Source organism: Myotis davidii, unplaced genomic scaffold, assembly GCF_000327345.1.
Source record: "Myotis davidii unplaced genomic scaffold, ASM32734v1 scaffold534, whole genome shotgun sequence".
Classification (NCBI taxonomy): Eukaryota; Metazoa; Chordata; class Mammalia; order Chiroptera; family Vespertilionidae; genus Myotis; species Myotis davidii.
Genome location: NW_006286678.1, coordinates 4,629,855 through 4,646,976, shown reverse-complemented (window position 1 = coordinate 4,646,976; position 17,122 = coordinate 4,629,855). Strand labels below are relative to the sequence as shown.

At 55.2% G+C, this 17,122-nt stretch overlaps 1 non-coding gene across 1 annotated transcript in view; it reads right to left on the bottom strand.

Moving 5' to 3' along the window:
• Positions 1–9,307: 9,307 nt before the first annotated feature.
• Positions 9,308–17,122, bottom strand: part of LOC102754605 — a 28,930-nt gene continuing 21,115 nt past the window's right edge. Inside the window, exons 2-3 of the transcript XR_001512965.1 lie at positions 14,775–14,861; positions 9,308–11,503 (exon numbers count right to left, since the gene is read on the bottom strand). This is a non-coding gene — a transcript (uncharacterized LOC102754605). The remainder of the gene's footprint in view (positions 11,504–14,774; positions 14,862–17,122) is intronic.

Genomic DNA, 17,122 nt, shown 5'->3' with positions numbered 1-17,122 from the left:
CCAATTACGGGAATGCCTATATTTAACCGTCGTGTGAGCGAAAAACAGACTTCTACTCTGTTAACACATTGAAGTTGCCGACAATGTTTGTTACATCTGCTGGCATCACCTTAACCAATACACAGGTCCACACGGTAAATGAGGAAGTTAGTCTTCACCCAGACGGTACCTGCTTTAAGAACTTCTAGGACTGTTAGGACTCTATCTGCCATGCTCTATAAAGTATGCACAATGTTTTAATTCCACTTTATAGCAAGGTTCTCTTTTCAATCCCTCTTCAGGGGCCTTCCCCATTAAAAGGCCCACTTACAGAAACCACTACTTAGCATTTTTGGAACTTGTTATCCAATTCAGCAGAGTCTAAGTCAGGAGGCTTTGAACTCGGACAATTACTGCTCTTGATTAACAACAAGAACTGATGAGTTGGCCTTTCTAGTGCGCTAGGCAAAATCAGCCAAGCAGAAAATATCACTGAACGGGAAACAACGGGAAGTGATTTTCTTGGTTATATTACCAGCCGTCGAGATATTTACACGTGTTTGTGGATAATATGGGAACCTCTGCTGCTTGCATGCTCTTCCAGGTGACACGGTCGGGCTGGAGACACCATGTTTCCCACTTGACCTGGGCTGTAGATGTCATTCTGTGACTGCAGGCAGCCGGCCTAGTCGAAAAAAAACACAGGCCCGGGAGTGGGCAGGCCTGCGTGCAGCATCCCCAGCTCCCTGGCCTAGGGACACCTGAGCAGCTGTGGCCTCATATGGTCAGACAGCAACACAGAAGAACGCCCACTTCCTCACACCCTCGCTAGAACTGGCTATTTTCAAAAAAGGTCTTTGTGAAGTTGAGTCGTGTTGTTTTCCGTCTTGGGAAAAGTAATTAAGTTACAATGCGATCATTAGGATGGGCCCGAATCCAATATGGCTGGTGTCCTTAGAAGAAGAGGAAACTAGACAAGGACAGAGGGAAGTCCATGTGAAGACATGGGAGAAGATGGCCATTGACAAGCCAAGCAGAGAGGCCTCAGAAGAATTCAGTTTTGCCAACACCTTGATCTGGGACACCTAGTTCTCAGAATTGTGAGAAAACAGGTTTCTGCTGTTTCAGCTGCCCATTCTGTGGTGGGTTGTATGGCAGCCCTCGCAAATGGAGGTGGGCTCTCGGGTATAAGCCCCCAGAGCGAGTCTGAAGTGGGGCTTGCACAGACCCCCCTCGCTGTCTGCAGCTGAGACAAGTCAAGAAAACAATGTCAATTTTTTAAAATGATTTTTAAAATTGCGTATAATGCATGTCCACTGAAGAAAGATCAGAACAGGCCAGTCAGACAAATATCACCTGGGGTGCTAATGCCGCCAGTGGTCCAAACTCACTGCCACTGTGGGTCCTGCAGGGGGGGCCTCCTCTTGATTGGCTCCCTATGAGGGCCACCTCCTGCCTGGGTGTGCAGAACACCAGTCTCCCCCCGAGACGCTGTCGGGGCACGTGTTGGGGCAGGTAGAATAGTCTCCTTACCCCATCCCCACCCAGCCAGCCAGGAGGTCCCGAAACTGCTTGATCTGTGGGGCTGGGAATCCATATACCCTCACCCCCACCCCCACCCTCAGCCCCCAAGGAGGGTCTTCAGCCTCTGCTTGCACTTGCCCACCCCCTCCTCCTTGAGCAACCCCATTTGCTAGGAAATGGCTTGAGCCCAGGCCAGCCCTCACCTTTGACCCAGGGCCCAGGTTAGCCCTGACCTTTGATCCAGTGGCACCCACAGAGCCTCAGAAGGCAGGCTGAAGGAAAAGGCCACAGTGTCTGATCATCTCCCGACACAAACCTTTCCCATCCCTGGAGCTGTGTGTGCACTGTCCCCTCTGCCTGGGATCCTGTCCTTCCTCCTTTCTCTAAAATCCCCTGATAGCATCCTGACCAGCCTTCATTGCTCAGCTCAACAGCCACTTCTTTCAGGAAGCCTTCCTGAATCATTCCTCCCCCAACTGAATGGAATCCCCTCTGTGAGCCCACACCTCTCTGTCTGCCCCACCAATAGGTGGCACTGGTCATGTGTTGCCTGGGATTAAAATGTGTACTTCATCTGCCACAGATGTAGACTCCTTGTTGTTTCATTTCTGCATCCTAGCCCTGTCTTGGCCTGTCTGGGCTGCTATAACAAAAATACCATAAACTAAGGAGCTTAAACAACAGACATTTCTCTCTCACAGTTCTGGAGGCCGAAAAGTCCAAGATCAAGCAAGGCGCCTGCAAATCCAGTGTCTGCAGAGATCCCGTTTCCTCGTTCCTATTGGTGGAAGGTGCGAGGGAGCTTTCTGGCGTCTCTTTCATGAGGGCACTAACCCCACTCATGAGGGCCCCACCTTCATGACCTAAGCACCTCCCGAAGCTCCACCGGCAAATATCACATTGGCGATTGAGTTTCAATATGTGAATTCTGGGGGAACACAAACCCTTGATCTATAGCAACCCACCTCCAGCACCGAGCACTGAGCTTAGCTCAGAGGAGGGTCCGACTGGAGTCGACTTTTGGATGTGAAATTTTTACTTCCTTACAGCAGGGAAACTATCTTGGCAAAACTCATATTTGTCGTTTGGAAAAACTTTCACACAATGCATGACATTTGTTCCTCATAACACCTTCTAGGTCAATGCCATGCAGTTTATACCCCCGGCACAGAGGAAGGAACCAAGGCTCCTGGAAGTTGGCTGCTCACATCAGCAAGAGCTGGAGCTGAGACTCCCAGCCAAGGCTCTTAGGAACCTTTATCCCTGTCTGTTGCCACAGCCCCGGTACAGCTCTGGACCCATCACCTTGCATGGGGCCTGGTTCCAGCAGGAGTGTGAGGAATGCATGGGCCTGAAGCTAAAGCCTCCCATGACAGACCTCAGGCGTCCCATCTGTCCCTCTTCGTGATGCTCGCCGAGGGCAGAGGTGCTGGTGGAGGCCGCCTGAACATCTTCAGGGTTGGCATTTCCACCCTCTCCTGGAGGGCTTGCCCATGGCCTCTATTCTGCTGTCGTGTGGGGGCTGCACACACCCTGGTTACTGGTGCCCATATCCCCGGAGGGCAGGCATGAGGCCTCTGTCCCAGGACACCCAGGGACAAGAGCTGCAACATCAGGGTAGAGGTCCCTGTTCTGTCTCACCAGTTCCAAATGCTGCTGCTTCTCTTTGAAATGTGTGCTTCTAGGTCATCAGCACTGAAAAGAAAGGAGCTGGGCCAGGTCTCCACATGGCAGTGTGTCTCTTTCTCTCTTTACCTCAGGAATCACCTTCGTCGCCATCCATTGCTGAAATGAATGGAGGCCGTGCAGCCAACTTTATTAAATATGAATGAGTCGCAGCCCATGGCCCCCACGCGGTCACTCGCCTACTCCATCTCTGGCAATTACTGCGACGCACACACTGTGCCAAGGGGCACAGCGGTCCCTGCCTGCCCTTGCAGACTGACACCACCCAGCAGGGGCAGGGTTCGGGTCTGCAGCTGCCCTGGCCCTGCTGGAAAGCCACCTCCGGGCTCCCAAGCAGCCAAAATGCTCAGCTCTGAAGGCACAGGGACAGGGTACTTTCCACAGGATTGTGGATCCCTGAGCTCTAAGCTCTGGTCAGATACGGCCTGAGGCTTTGGAGCCCAAAGACAAGGTCTCCAGGCTTCTGAGCTCTGTCTGCGTGTTAGAGGCATGTGGGGGCACCCGGTTTTAAGATCCAGCCTAGATCAAGGTGAAGAGCATGTGTGCGTGCGCACGCGATTACTGAGCACAGATTTGCCGTGTTAACGTGAACCTCACAAGAAGCCCCCAGATTGTGAGCTTCCTGTCAGCAGGGTTCTTGTTAGCCCTGTTCACTTCTGTGTCTCCAGTGCTGGGGACAGAGTAGATGCTCAGTCACTATCTGTTGAATAAATGAATGAGGTGGATGCTACTGACCATTTTAGAGCTAACGAAGTTAAGGTTACAGAACTCAGCCGAGGTTCCCCCATCAGCTTCAGAGCCAGGAGTCAAACCCAGGGCGGGAGCTCAACCATCGCCCCACTTGGCCAAGCCAGCCGGTAGCTGCCTGGAGGTCTCCAGGGCGAGACTCTGGTTCTGCCCCTGCTCAGGCCACAGTCCTCCATTCTAGTTGTTCAGATTTTTTTTTTTGACCCCATTTCATCAGGAGAAGCCAAGACCAGTCCCCACAACGCTATGCGGCTTTGCCCAAGTTACCGAAGACCGTCTATGAGGTGGTAAAAACAAATGAGATCAAATCCTTGTTCTGAACTTAAAAAATTACTTTTATTTTAGGAACCAATAAAATTATGGCAAATATTTACAAATAATTATCTCACATAAAGGTTACATAAAATCAATTCTTCACAAGTAACAGTCACTCATGAAAAGACACACAGATATTAAAAACTACGCCAATCTTATTGCAAATTTTTCCAACTAATCGAAAATGAAAGTCTTGCAGTCAACCATTTAACTTAACATAAAACCACAAACTCCAGGTTTGACCAGAAAAAAAAAAAAGTTAAAAAATTAAAACAAAATCCCACCCCTGCTGTCTCCCAAATCCCACCCCAAGCCCCTGCCCTCCTCCCAGCAAAAGAAAAATATGTCCAACATCTTTGGCAAATTGGCACTGCTGTCATTACATTCAAATATTATTACACACAAAAGCAACACACGTCACTAAGAAAGAAACACACCAATGTTTCCGGTCAGTTATTTTCTACTAGAAAAAAAGAATACAAAACATACACATTTTTAAGCTTTTTTTTTTTTTTTTCAACCTGTTGGAGACAGAGCATCTCCCACTTCCAAAGGCAATTCAATTGTGGGTTTGTTTTTTTTTTGTTGGTTTTTATTGTGATTTTTTTTTTTTTTTTTACAAGTAAGCATCTATGCAGGCATCACAAACTTTGGTGGATACGTATTTCTTTGATGCTGGAGGGTCAGTCCCTAAGACAGTCAACTGTCAAAGAATGAAAAGCAAAATCCATGTGTCTTCTGGGCAAAGAGTTCCATTTGCCACAGAGTCATCATTTCTACAAAGACTCAATGTCCAAAGGCCACTAGAGAGTGAAAAACCAGGGTAGCATCTTCCAGTGAGAGTCAGATTTTCACCCTCAGCCCGAACATGGAGGAGGCCCAGCCGCTGGGGCCAAGAAGTGGGGCCCTCAGTACCCGAGACCCCACACTGTGCTGGCAGCTTGGGGTCAGGGGATGGGCCTGCCTCTTCCTGAGCCCCAGGACGGGCTGCTGCCAGGTCTGCTCGCCTTCTCTAACCAACGGCGAGGACAGCAGGCAAGAACTGGCATGAGGAGACTCAGCGCTTTCTCTGAGTTTCAAATACAGCTGTGATGTGTGTGTGTGTGTGGGGGGGGGGTGCGTGCTCCTGTGTGCACACGCTCATGCGCACATATGGAGGGGAAGGCCAGATTTAGAGGCTCAGAGCTTTGCAGGGAGTTTCAAATAGATTCAGGATTTATATATTTTCTTGTTAGTTTTATAGCAATTAATTGGCTATTGATTGGTTGGAATGTTCAACTCTCCATTTCCTCGAATACAATAAAATAATTTCATTAAAATGTATTCATGCTTGAAAATAAGGGAGCCATTAAATGGTTTCCTTTCTGTTTCACTCCAAGGGAAATGCACCATGTGTAAATCAAAAATCCATCATCCAAATTACCCGTTCTTAAAGGTGCCTTTGGAGAAAATGAGGGACGTGAGAACAAGCGTCGTGATTTGGGGGTTATGGGGGACCCAGGGTCCACAGTTGCGGATGGAGTGGGCCCAGGATTGGGGTGTGAGGCTGTGGCTTGGCCTCCCCCAGCCAGGCCTGAGAGTCAGGAAGGGGCACAACACTCCCCCACTGTTCCCCATGCTCCCCTCCCTGGGCCTTGCTCAGAGCTGCCCCAATCGGAAGGGCAGATTCCTGCCCTCTCTCTCCTGCCCACGGGCTAAGCACACTCCCTGACACCACTCCATTTCAGAATTGGTCGAGATTCCCTCGGTAAATAGATACCAGTAAACAGCCACATCTTCTCCTTGAGCCCCTCAGGGGTCTAAGATGAGAGAAGAATACCTAGACTCACGGAATGGTGGTGATATTTACCCCCATCTTGAGATGGACCACACAGGACCTTTGGGAACGCCTGGACTGAAACTCCAGAACCCTGAGGTCCCCTTTGATTCTGGGGGTCTAGAAACTGAACCCCAATACTGAGAAATTATAGCGATGAAAGGAAGACTGGTGCCTGCCTGCTCCCAGCAAGCAGCCACGTCAGAGAAGCTTAGCCCCCTCGTCAGGGGAGCAGGAGGGCAAGGGCCTTGCTTCCAATCCCCTGCCGCGCCCCCTGGCACCTGGGCATCGCTCTGGAGACCTGAGCTGACAGCGGGGAAGTGCAGATCAACACTGTGGCTCCACCATGAATATGCAAGAGGGAATCCTGAGGTACGGGGACATAAGGGGACCTAGGGGACAAGGGGCTGAAGGGGCTGCCGGGAGGTGGACAGACGGCCACCCAGGAGTCATGGCCTGACTGATCAGCTTCCCAATCATGTATTTTGTTACCTTTCAAGAGAAGCATTGGCCTTGGACATCATCTCTGAGGCCAAAAGAACGAAGGGAATAACTTCTCCAGGAGCACTGGTGTGCAGGCCTGGAAGCCATCAGAGGCAGGCTCCGTCAGGCCAGCGGGGGGTGACAAGCCCAAGCCTGCAGAGCCAGCCCCTTAGCAGGCCCCCAGGAGCAGGTCCAGCTCAGAGTGTGGTGGGACCTACCCACTCCAGCCTGGGCCTGGCCTGTTCAGGGGCCTGGATTCTACCCTCGGGGCAGCTGTGTCTCAGACATATCTTGTTTCCAGGTACAGTCAGACTTCTGTTCTCAAATCTCTCCCATCTTAAACAATTCGTTTCTCGACCAAGTTGTTCATGGAAAAAATGTCTCGGTTGTTGAACAAAACTTCAGTTCTCAACCCCGAACACCTCTGAAACATCATTTAAAATGTAAACAAACAGGTTAAAACAGAGAGTCATTTGGGGGTCTGGAACGGGTTAATTCCATTTACATTGCTTCTAATGGGGAAAAATGATTCGGTTTTTGAACAAATCGCTTCTCAAACAGCCTTCTGCAATGAATTAAGTTCGAGAACTGAGGTTCCACTGTATTTGTCAGGAGTGCTTAGTTTGTTTTTAAGATTTGCTCCCCATGGCTAGGAGCTACATTTTAGCTGAAATGTCATCCAGAAGGGGTGGCTCCTGCCAGGGGCTGCCAAAGGCAGGGCAGTTGCTCTGGGAAGTGGCTTCTCATAAAGGGATTTCACCCCTCAGTGGCCTGTGGTCACAGCTGGGGCGTTTCCCTGCACATGTGAAAGGCCCAGCAGCACTGATCTACCCTCAAAGCCAACAGTGCCCCCACCGCACCGCCTCCGACGTTCAAGTTCACTACTGTCAAAGCCAAACTGTCTGCAAGAGCCCGGGATGGGGAGGAAGGGGGGCAGGGACCAGGGGCTAGGCAATGCAAAGTTCATCAATCTGGGCTCCCTTCTCCCCCAAATTTACAACGAAGGGAAAGGAGGTGGAGAAGAAAGGGAGCATTGGACCAAGATTGGGCAGGGGTCACAAGCTGGTGGCCGGGGGCTCATCGGCCTATTTTCTTTTGGTCCCACGTCCCACCATCCATGCCGCCCCGTGCCCTTCTGGAGTTGCAAGGTTACCCCGCCTGCCTGGCCTGGGAAGCAATTAGTTCAGGGCCCTTAAGATTGTGATCTGTGTTTCCCAGGCCTGTGGGCACCGGAGGGCCCCAATGACTCTGCTTGGTGACTCCTGAATATTGTCACAGCCAGGCCTGGAGTCTGAGCCCCAGCAGAAAGAATAAAGAAGACTGAAGGGACATCTCATGATACTGGAGCCCTAGGCCCTGGGAGTCAGAGCTGGGCCCATGTCCAGGCCCTGTCAGGCCTCGTAAGAATAAAGAAGACTGAAGGGACATCTCATGACACTGGAACCCCAGGCCCTGTCAGGCCTCAGGGCGTGGCCTGGGACAAGCTCTAATCCAACCCCTGGAAGCCTTAGGGTATAGCTGGAAAGGAGTCTGGATGAATCAGGGGGTTGGTGTGAATCTGGGCAGACTTTTGGGTTGGTTTCGGTGTTAATGGGAATCTAGTTGGACCATCACACCACCCACACCCAAGCTTCTCCATCAGGACAGACCCTGGCTTCCTGTTCCTTCTTCCCTCATCGGGGGGTGGAAGGGTGTCTCTAAGCCACACTCTCCCACGACAGGAGCACCATTCTTTTGAGAGAGAATGAGGCCCAGGGATACCTAAGAATTCACTTCACCTCTCTCTTGCCCTGCGAGGCCCAAATCTCAAACTTCCCATCTGTAAAATGAGCACGGTGATTGTCCCAGTGGCTGGTCAAAGACAGCAAAGCACCATGGGAACATCAGTTATGAAATGGCCAACCCTCACTAAGGCGCCTTGGGAAAGGGATGTTGGGTTTGATATGTCATCAAATTTTTGTAGGGTGAAGTTAAGCCAAGGTAAAAAAAAAAAAAGTTCATAAAATCTACCATGTCCTTTTCAGAACGCCAGAGCTAGACCGTGGAGCTGAAGGCCCACAGAGGAGCGCGCAGGCCTCTTGCCACCAAGCTCTGGTGAAAGCGCTGGCCTTGTGTTTTCCATTCAGAATTCTCTGGCGCCAGTGACTGTGTCCTTTGGAACCCTCCTCTCCCAGCTCCCGGGCAGCCCCGCAGAGCCGGGGGAACTCAGCGGGGGAGAGCAGCGATGAGTGTAAGAACATGTGTGCATCGTGCGCTCTTGTGCTTCTGCCCGGCAGCCCCATCATCAAGCGGCTGCCTAGTAAGTACAATGCAGCTGAGGACCAGCAGAGCCTCAGGGGAGAGAGGAAAGGCGTGGAGGGAGCGCACCATAGGGCTGAGAAGAACTGGATGGGCAGAGGGGTGCTGGTGGGGCCAGGTGGGCTTTGCGGAGGAAGGATGGTTGTGCCTTAGGCAGCCAGTTCTGGGAAGGCTGACCTCCTACCAACAGCCTGAGACCACAGGAGAGACCAGGATCTAAAGGTGCAAGAGTCCAAGAGGTCCGTGCAGCAGACTCCTGGCCCCACCACTTCCTGATATACTTTCTTCTACCTTGCCTGGCAGGTGGAGGCTGCAACTGTTTCAACCAGCAGATTCCAGGGGAGAGGGTGTGCCTGCAGTGAGCTCATGGGCTCCACCTCCATCCTGGGAGACTAGCTTCCCCAGCAGTTCTAACAGCCCTGGGACACTCCATGTAGGGCAGTGGGCTGAGAGCCATCTAATGCCCTCCCCAGGGATGGGAGGATCACCCTGTGCCAGGGTTCAGGGGCCAAGTCACTGCCTGGGGACTGCACTTTGCTGAGCCTCAGTTTATCTGTCCCACCACCTTGCAGGGATATTGGGGGGCCAAAACGCCTGGTAGTGGCCCAAGGAGGTCTGCTCTCTCTCTCCCTGCACGCCCCGGGCTTCCCCCAGTTGGGCCTCAGTTTCCCTTGAGGGGATTTGGACTAGGTCTTCCTCAAGATTGATTTCCACCCCTCTGGGTGTTCTTATTTCCCACGTGGTCTGAATATTAGTGGGACTCGGTAGGTGCCCACCTCTGTCTGCTTTCTCAGCAGTGGAGGGCCTGTCCCAACTTCCTGTGAGAGAAGAAGTTAGGAGAGAGCTGTCAGATGACCCTGCAGTCCCAAGGCAACCGAGGCTCAGAGAGGTGAAGGGTCTTGTCAGAGGTCCCACAGCTAGGCAGAGGTACGGCCAGGACAAGACCTCCCAGGGCCAATCACCTCAAGTGCGGGCTCTCTCTGCCCCAGCTCTCTGCCAACCTGGTGTCATGCAGATATCGGGGACCCTGTGTCATGTAATGGCAAAGTCCACTGTCATTGCTATAATTCAGCCCAGATTTGGACAGAACTTCCACCTGGCTGTTCTGAGTTGGCAAGAGAGACTATGCAAGGAATTGAGGCCCTAGGCAAAGATATGGCGGTTCCTGGCAACCCCACCTCAAAACCATTTCCAATTCACCCACCAGTTCCTCACTGCCTGTCCTGTCCCTCTCTCAGGAGGCCTTCCTCTGTCTCCCCAAACCCTCCCAACTGGCTTTTACTCACCACTCCAGCCCACAGTGAGTTCTACAAGTCCCTCTCCAAGCTCCTGTAGCCCTTGGCCATGGCTCTGACCATGATGGCCCCTCATGTCAACAGGCAGACACCCACTGCTTGAAGTTGGGCATCTGCCCCACCTGGCACCTCCATTCCCAGCGGCATGCAAGGCTCCACCAGGATCAGAGAGCTGCTCAGGAAGTTCTGGAGATGCTGCAGGTGCGTGTGGTCCTCAGTGCAGGCAAAGTCCTTCTTGTTAACCACTGTCTACACAGCAGAACAGAATCCACTCACGGGGTCCTGGAGGGTGAGGGCAGTGTCCGTGGTGGGTGTCCAAAGTGATCGAGCCTGGGAATGCCTCCGAAAGCACATCCCAGTTCAGGTCAGCGGTTCCAGGGGCTGGCGGGTCAGGAGGACGTCAGGTCCCGCCTTGGACCATGATCTCCTGGGTCCCATCCAGCCGTAATGTTCCAAGTCCACACTGCAATCAGCACCTGGGACATCTTACTTTAGAACAGTGGTTGGCGGTTCTTTGAGTCATTTGATATACAGAAAAGAGCTGTTTGCACTGCATTGGGCCCAGGGAAGTGGAGGCAGGAAGCCAGGGTATCTCCCCAAATGTTTGTCTTGGGGAAAAGTCTCAGCGGGGAGGGGGGGAGGGGGGGAGCTTGGAGCACAACCAGGTTAGTGAGACACCTAGTCAAGACGCTAAAGAAGTAGCAACGAGCAGGAGGCCGGGGCCGGAGTTGGGCATCCTCAGTCCCATGGACAGCTCCCTACTGCGGGGGCACCGGGGCAGAGGGGATGCTCTGCCCTCAGGTCTGTGATGCGCTGGGGGTGCTGAATGCATAAAGGCTGGCAGTCTGCTCCGTTGGACCTTTGGGCCCACGAGAGAAGCAAGAAGGTATTTACACAGGTGCTGTTGAAATGACCAAAGCAAGCTCTTCTTCCCAGGCCTGGGCCTGAAGACGGGCAGACGGTCAGACAGCCGGGGGACTGGCAGGCGGGGCTGGGGCTGCAGTGACCGGCGGCACAGTCTGTTGGTTTGTGGAGACCCCATCACCGCTGGGAGAAGCTCATCGATTGACTCTTAGAAATGGACAGGTGTCCAGAAGTCCAGCAGCCGTACCATAGAACCCCAGAGTCCCTGACAGGAAAAGGGGGGGCAGAGTTCCAAGTGAGGGGGGAGGGTGCTGGGGGACGCTCTCGTCGGGCCCCTCCGGCTGTCTTGGAAGGGGCTGGGAGGCTCTCACCCTCAGTGATATGTGTCATAAGTGCTGGCGTCTGCCTGGCTCCGAGGGTCAGTGACGGTCGTAGGCAGTGGCGGCTGCCGGTGGGGCAGCTCCTCGGGCAGCGGCGCTGTAATAGTAGGGGGAGCCTGGAAGAGAGAGAAGACGCATGGGGGTTGGAGGGCGCCGTTGTGCCTGCAGCCCCGTACCTAAGGCAAATGCTCACAGGAAGGAAGGGGCTCGGAGCTCTGAGCAAAGAACTCTGGGAACGCAGGGTTATTCTGGCAGCGCCGGGCTCCCCGGGGGAAGCGGGTCAGGCTGGGCTCGGGGGACGGCACGAGAAGACTTGGACGTGGGGAGACGGGGTGTGTGAGTACGTGGAGCAGAGCGGGTAGCGGCCTGCCTCCTGGGACCCGCAGACAGGGCTCTTCCCACCTCCCTGGGCAGCTTTATTTGACTACATGCTTTGGTTGCGGCCTCCAGGAGCCCCGCTTTGTGTTCAAACTCCTTCCCCGGGATGAAAGAGCACCAGGGGCTCTGGGAGACCAGCAGAGTCTTAGGACCACTGAGGTTAGAGATGTTAGGCCATCTCCTCCTTCTACAGGTAGGGAAACTGAGGCTCAACAAACCTAAGTCATGTGCCCAAAGCCACAGAGCCTCTCAGTGCCAGAGCCCGGCCTGGAACTCAGGTGTCTGCCCCTGGCTCAGGACTGCTGCCCCACAACGCAGTTCACGGCCTGTTCCCCCTGCGCTGGAGGCTGTGTTTGTCCAGGTGGACGGCAGCGGGGGCCCTGTGAGCCGCCCTGGGCCACGTGTCTGGTGGGGTGGGAACGGTAAGCTTCTTCGTTCCCCAGGGGAGGTGACAGGTATGGATTCTGAAATCTCACCCAAACCCAAACCAATCCTGGCAATTCTCCCCGACAGCATGACAGCACCACTGCCTTGGGATTGCCAGCCAGGCTCCGCCACTCTTGGCTGAGCGACCTGAACAAGTGGCTTCACTCCTCTGAGCCTCCGTTGCCTCATCTGTAAAACGGGTTCATAACAGTGCTGCCTGAGGGCACCATGACATAAGGATATACAAGTGCTTTTCTAAGCCCTTTATATGCATGAACTCTTTACTTTCCACAACGAGTCGAGGCAGGAACTGGTATTGTTCATGCAGCAGAGGAGGAAACTGAGGGGCAGAGAGTAAGCAGCTTGCCCAAGGCCATACAGCTCGTGGCACGTTAGCACGTGCCACCGCACCTCCAAGCCCAGCCTGGATGAGCAGATACCCTACCCCCTCACTGGGCCCCAGGAAGGCAGCAGTGACAGGGGCGGAGCGGCAGCGCCTTGCTGAGCTGTTCCGGACGAAGGCAAGGCCGCCAACCCTGTGTCTGTGTATTCCCGGAGATGGAGAATGCTGCTTCCTCCCTCACCTCCCTGGTCAGAGCCCTCACTCAGAGACAGCTGTCAGCCTCCCCTGCTCTCTCATCTTCCCTCCTCTGTGGGCTGGGGGCTGTTAGGACATGCGTGCTGTCCCTGCAGGTCTGGGCATGGCCCAGGAGCAGGAAAGCCGCAGGGGCTGCCCCCACCAACGGGCCTCGGGGGACAAGAAATGGAAGTAAGCCTGCACAGAGGACCCTGGCTCAGCCCTCTGAGCCCCCCACCCACCTGCCACCTCTCGCCCTCGGCTCTGACTCGCTCCCCTCTCAAAGCCTAACCTCTTGGCTGCGCTGGCCAGTGGCCTCAGCTTGAGGGTGCCACGGCAAGATCACAGTCGCTTGCCTTTACCGTGAAAGATGAAAACATCACCTCACAAAGCACTCTTGTCTTCCTGGTGCCCATTAGACCGTCATCTAGAATAAACTTGTCCTTTCTCTTGTCATTTTTCCTCTCTAATTCACATTATCATCAATTTACTTCCTGACACAGTCATTCCCGGCTCCCACTCACGCTCTAATCCCTTCAAAGCGGCCACAGGCACTCCCATTCTAATCCTAATCGACCACTGCTGCCTGGCTTCCCACCTCCTGCCCCGTCTACCCGCCTCCCCCTTCGCCTCCCCCTTCGCCTCCCCCCACCCCCACCTAGTCCTAGTCCGCTCGCTGTGGGGGGGGGGGCAGGGGGGGCATGATGCTGGGCGGGCAGCTCCTGGGGGGAAGCCCAGGGGGAGGGGAGTTCTCCTGAGAAGTACAGCTTCACTGGGTGGCACTGCTCATCTTCACTCTGCAGGTGATTCTGTGGAGGAGGCTTCCACCCGGCCAGCAGAGGGTGGCAGGGGCTGAGGGCGTGAGCACCGGAGTGTGTACGTGGAGGGTCTCACCTGTTTCCACCGCTTCTACTGATCTAGCCGGAGCCTCAGAGCAGGGTCCCACACCCTGCACCTTCCCCAGACGGCAGACATCGGGCTACTGCCCCTGCCCCGTGGGACTCTTCCAGATGAGCCTGGAGACCCCGTGGGAAAGCCAGGCTGGCGGGTGTGATGGGCCTGGGGCTTCTGTGCCAGACTACGGTAGCGTGAGCCTGGCAGCCCGCTCATCTTCAGGACAGTGAGCCTTGGTTTTTAGCTCATTTTTGAAGAAAGCTGCTGGTGTGACTACCCTCATTTCACACCGAGGCCCCGATGGCTTGGGGACCTGGCCATGATGTCCCAGGTTACAGACTTGGGCAGCACAGGGACCATTTCTCATGTTTCTAACTGCCCGGCACGGTTTAAACTGTTTCTGTTTTGCCCGTAGCATGAGGCCTGCCTCTTTGGGGTGGAAGTCAGAACTCACCCTCCCAGCCACCCTTGCTGCTAGCGCACAGGTGTGTCACCTGTCAGACAGGCTCTCTCGCCTGTGACCTGGGTTGGGCAGGAGCAACTGGAGGAAACGGGCTGAGAGACTCCAAGCTGGGAGTGGGTGGCAGAGGCTCGGGGCTCCCGGCAATTGGCAGGACAGAGCTCTCAGGCACCCTGGCTGAGCAGCAGCGCAGAGCGGGCAGCTTGGGGTGCCAACTGGCAGCAGCAGGAGTGCTGATGCTAGAGCAGCCCTGGCGGTGTGGGTGGGTGTTTTCCCTGGCTGTGCGTCCCAGGCCTGTGTCATGGGTCCTCCCATGGGTTCCGGGAGCCCCCCAAATCCCTTAGCAGATTTGTTTTCTGCTTAAACCAGCTGAAGTGGCTTCTGTTGTTTGCAACCGAAAGCCTGACAATAACCTGGTTTTCAAAAAACAGGCCAGAGCTGTCCTCATCACAGACAGAGTCTGAGTGTTTAGGGTTCTCCAGGCTCCTCCCTGTGGAGCGATGAGGCCTCTCGCCCTGGCTGTGGTCCTGTTCAGACTGAATGGGTCAGGGAGAGGACCACGTCTCACACGGGGTATGACTATGGGTCAGGGTGACTGAGCTTGGGTCCGCAACCTGCCATCTGCTTGCTGTGTGACCTCCGCCGTACTCACCGAGCAGCCCCGGGTTGGGGAACCTCCAGGAGTCGTTGTAGGAGGGGTACTGAGGGTGGCTGTAGGGGCTCCCGGAAAACTCACTCCCTGCATGAGATGGGTGGGAGAGAAACAGGAAGCAAACGTCAAAGCAAGCTCGGAAAACGCCAACGGCATCTGCCTCTGACATACATTGCAGGTACTTTCATAACCAGCCGAGTCCAGTCCAGTGCACACCCTTTTTAAGTGGACAGCGGTCCTTGGCATCATCGAGATTTCCCCCGTTTCTATTTATTAGTGGAAGGGAACGCCAGCCTCTCACATGTGAGCCGTGAAACTGCCCGTGCCAGGTGTTCCCTGAGGTGACTGGCCCACGTTGCAGGTGAGGAGACTGATGCCTAGGTTCTCTCACAAAATGGCCTCAGCACACCCACCAAGTCCTAAGCCTGGTTCTCAGGCACTCCAGGACCCCCGTGTGGATTTAGTTCCACTTCCCACGTGTTTCCCGCGTGGCTCTGCACTGCGAAGGCAAAGGTAACCTCAACTCTCGTCTGGCCTTGCGAGCTGAGAATGCAGAGGTGGCTGCACCCCGGCCTCAGCCAACGGGGAAGACGAGACGTGAAGTCCAGCCCTCCGCCAGGAGGAGGCCGAGGGCACTTTGCTGAGATGCAGAGACAAGCCCGAGTCTAGTGGGTGGGCCTCTGGGCATGGGGTCGGGGTAGCTGTTTGCTGCTCGGGGCATGCTTAGGCAGGTGGACACCATGGGGAGTGTGAGGAGGCAGCTGGGGCTTGAGGATGTGCACTCCTCTCGCCCAGCTGCCCACAGAGCGGTGATCTTGTGTCTGCAGCCCCAGGAGAGCCTCCTTACCGCCAGGCGTCATGAGGAGGGGAGTTCAAAACTCCTTCCCTTACAACCATGCTGCCTGTCTGCCTGCTGCTGTGGAAGGGGAGCAGGTTTGGGCCTTAGTCATTGCAGAGTCCCCCAGTGCCTGACCCACGTAGTGTCAGAAGCTGGCTGCTGAGTGGCCTTTTATGCCACTGGTTACAGAGCACGTGGGCCCTTCCCTGGCAGTGGTGACAGGAGTTACACTGCCCACGGGACTACCCTCAGCCCAAACAAGCTCCCACGGATTCTTCTTAAGGGTGCCAACGAGCCAAAGGGCAGGAGCCCTCAGCAGAGACCAGCCAGATGTCAGAGCGGAAGCACTGCTCTGCCCCTGGCAGCCGAGGCCCAAATGCAGGGCCCGCGGGACTTGGTCAGGTGCGGCCAGAACAATAAAGCAGGCCTGGGGGGCCCGCTGCTCCCACCCGAGCCCAGCCGGCTTCCTCTCCACCTCCCCACTTCCACAGGCAACCACAGGCATGCGCGCACACACACACACACACACACACACACACACACACACGCACACACCACGTGCACTCCTCCCAGGCCTCTCTGGGGGCCACTCCCAGCCTGACAGGCTGAGCCTTCCAATTCTCTGTTTTTTATGCCTCAGTGGTCAGGGTGTCAGGCTCCGGCGTACTGAGGGAGAGCATGGTGACAGTGCCGGGCGCAGCCGCCCAGCCCGGCATATCCATCAGCGCCCAGCGCCTCCCCCTCCTCCTCCTCCTCGGGGGCCTGGAGGGGGAGCAGAGAGACCGAGCAGCCTGGAGAAGGGGGACAACTGCTCGCTCCTCCGGGCTCTGGGCGCCCATGAAGCTGCCCCATCAGAGGCACTTCCTGACAGCGCCGCACCTGGGCCCAGGGAACCGACCACACGGCACAGGCCAGCCCTCCATCTTCATCTGGCAGCATCGCGCCCGTCTGCCAGGCCCACCAACCCACCACCCCTTCACCCTCTAGGAGCTGGAGACAGGGGCCCCTGGAGGTGCAGCTGACCCAAGACAACGATCACACCATAAACACCTTCTCTGATGACCTACCCACTCAGAGAACACCCTGGGCCCTTCACCTCTCCCCCCCGAGTCACCTGTACTGCGGACTAAACCCTCCTCCTCCCGCTACCCAGACATCCAGTAAAACCGAGCGCCTTGCACAGCCGGGTTGGTGTTTCCGCACATGAAAGTCGAGGGGAGAGGCCAAGCGCCACGTTGGGTGGTCAGTGGGGCGGACATGAAAGAATGTCCGAGAGCAGCACAGGCCAGAGCCCAGGGATTCCGTGGCGTCAGGTACCGTGAGGCAGAGGTGAGCAGCCAGGGAGCCAGTTCCCCTGGAAGCGTCCCAGAAACCCTGGCGGGACATGGGACTCTCCCCCAAGGCGGGAGTGAGGGTTTGAGTCAAGCACGTCTTGTTGTCCAGGTGCCAGGAGAGCCAGCCCACGTTGTTGGTACCTTTGCCCTGAGTAAAGGGGGGGTGGGTCGGAGAG